Source organism: Neodiprion fabricii, unplaced genomic scaffold, assembly GCF_021155785.1.
Source record: "Neodiprion fabricii isolate iyNeoFabr1 unplaced genomic scaffold, iyNeoFabr1.1 ptg000052l, whole genome shotgun sequence".
In the NCBI taxonomy this organism is placed as follows: Eukaryota; Metazoa; Arthropoda; class Insecta; order Hymenoptera; family Diprionidae; genus Neodiprion; species Neodiprion fabricii.
This window is the reverse complement of record NW_025791595.1, coordinates 5001-7500: the sequence shown is the minus strand read 5'-3', so window position 1 is coordinate 7500 and position 2500 is coordinate 5001. Positions and strand designations below refer to the sequence as shown.

Sequence of the window (2500 nt, the reverse complement as noted above, 5' to 3'; positions counted from 1 at the left end):
TATGACTACTGGCAGGATCAACCAGGGAGCTTCGATACAAAATCTCGGCTCGGACGTGCGCCACCCATCGCCGACCGGGTCTCGTAGCCCGGTCGGCCGCGCGTCTACTGTGTGTTTCGGGACTGCACGCAGGCAGCCCCGGTTCCGTGTGCCGCCACCTCGACACTCGGCTTATAAGCGTTCGAACGATCTCCCGTACCCGTCGGCTAGATTGAAAGCGTCTGGGATACGTTGTTATAACGTCTCTGGTCTTTGAGTGTACGCTCGGAAAGAAGCGAGTTGACGCGTGCGTTGGAGCGTTCAGCCTTCCGTGTTTCACGGAGAGCCGAACTTCTTGGTACCGCGTCAAGGGCCATTCGGTCTGAGACACCGACCCGCGGTAATGCAGTGACGATAGATGAAACAACGCGAGTCGCGTAGTTTCTTTGGTACGAGGCACGGAACGGTCCGCGAACGCCCGCTCCTGGTCTACGCCGACGTACGTATCGTGCTCGAGCACGTACCGGTACGGCGTAGCAGGCGGACGACGGGAGACCGGCCCGACCGACTCGCTCCTCTTACTAGTAGGAGCCTGGCCGCTAGGACGTCGGCGCCGGTACGGTGGTAGCACGGTCGGCTTACGGGGCGAAACCTCCGCGGGCTATCGAAAAAATTTTGAACTCCGGGAACTTTGTCGAAATTAACCGAGGCTCATTTGACGATGTTCCGACAGGCTCCCGGCCCGGATCGACTCCGGGACGCCGCGCATCGCCTTTCGGTCGACTCGGACCGAAATTTTTACAAGTCCCGTCGGCCCGTATCGACTCCGGGACGCCGCGCATCGCCTTTCGGTCGACTCGGACCGTAATTTTTACAAGTCCCGTCGGCCCGTATCGACTCCGGGACGCCGCGCATCGCCTTTCGGTCGACTCGGACCGTAATTTTTACAAGTCCCGTCGGCCCGTATCGACTCCGGGACGCCGCGCATCGCCTTTCGGTCGACTCGGACCGAAATTTTTACAAGTCCCGTCGGCCCGTATCGACTCCGGGACGCCGCGCATCGCCTTTCGGTCGACTCGGACCGAAATTCTCACAAGTCCCGTCGGCCCGTATCGACTCCGGGACGCCGCGCATCGCCTTTCGGTCGACTCGGACCGAAATTCTTACAAGTCCCGTCGGCCCGTATCGACTCCGGGACGCCGCGCATCGCCTCTCGGTCGACTCGGACCGAAATTTTCACAAGTCCCGTCGGCCCGTATCGACTCCGGGACGCCGCGCATCGCCTTTCGGTCGACTCGGACCGTAATTTTTACAAGTCCCGTCGGCCCGTATCGACTCCGGGACGCCGCGCATCGCCTTTCGGTCGACTCGGACCGTAATTTTTACAAGTCCCGTCGGCCCGTATCGACTCCGGGACGCCGCGCATCGCCTTTCGGTCGACTCGGACCGTAATTTTTACAAGTCCCGTCGGCCCGTATCGACTCCGGGACGCCGCGCATCGCCTTTCGGTCGACTCGGACCGAAATTTTTACAAGTCCCGTCGGCCCGTATCGACTCCGGGACGCCGCGCATCGCCTCTCGGTCGACTCGGACCGAAATTTTCACAAGTCCCGTCGGCCCGTATCGACTCCGGGACGCCGCGCATCGCCTCTCGGTCGACTCGGAACGAAACTTCATCGAGTCCCGTCGGCCCGTATAGACTCCGGGACGCCGCGCATCGCCTTTCGCTCGTCTCGAACCGAAATTTTCACAAGTCCCGTCGGCCCGTATCGACTCCGGGACGCCGCGCATCGCCTCTCGGTCGACTCGGAACGAAATTTTCACAAGTCCCGTCGGCCCGTATCGACTCCGGGACGCCGCGCATCGCCTTTCGCTCGTCTCGAACCGAAATTTTCACAAGTCCCGTCGGCCCGTATAGACTCCGGGACGCCGCGCATCGCCCTTCGCTCGTCTCGAACCGAAATTTTCACAAGTCCCGTCGGCCCGTATCGACTCCGGGACGCCGCGCATCGCCTCTCGGTCGACTCGGAACGAAACTTCATCGAGTCCCGTCGGCCCGTATAGACTCCGGGACGCCGCGCATCGCCTCTCGGTCGACTCGGACCGAAATTTTCACAAGTCCCGTCGGCCCGTATCGACTCCGGGACGCCGCGCATCGCCTCTCGGTCGACTCGGAACGAAACTTCATCGAGTCCCGTCGGCCCGTATAGACTCCGGGACGCCGCGCATCGCCTTTCGCTCGTCTCGAACCGAAATTTTCACAAGTCCCGTCGGCCCGTATCGACTCCGGGACGCCGCGCATCGCCTCTCGGTCGACTCGGAACGAAATTTTCACAAGTCCCGTCGGCCCGTATCGACTCCGGGACGCCGCGCATCGCCTTTCGCTCGTCTCGAACCGAAATTTTCACAAGTCCCGTCGGCCCGTATAGACTCCGGGACGCCGCGCATCGCCCTTCGCTCGTCTCGAACCGAAATTTTCACAAGTCCCGTCGGCCCGTATCGACTCCGGGACGCCGCGCAT

The 2500-nt window shown here is 61.9% G+C and overlaps 1 non-coding gene across 1 annotated transcript in view; it reads right to left on the bottom strand.

Annotated features, from left to right (window-relative positions):
* The window catches only part of LOC124187362, a 1913-nt gene extending 1885 nt beyond the window's left edge, over positions 1 to 28 (bottom strand). Inside the window, exon 1 of the ribosomal RNA XR_006871898.1 lies at positions 1 to 28. This exon is cut by the window's left edge and continues 1885 nt beyond it. This is a non-coding gene — a ribosomal RNA (small subunit ribosomal RNA).
* Positions 29 to 2500: the final 2472 nt, after the last annotated feature.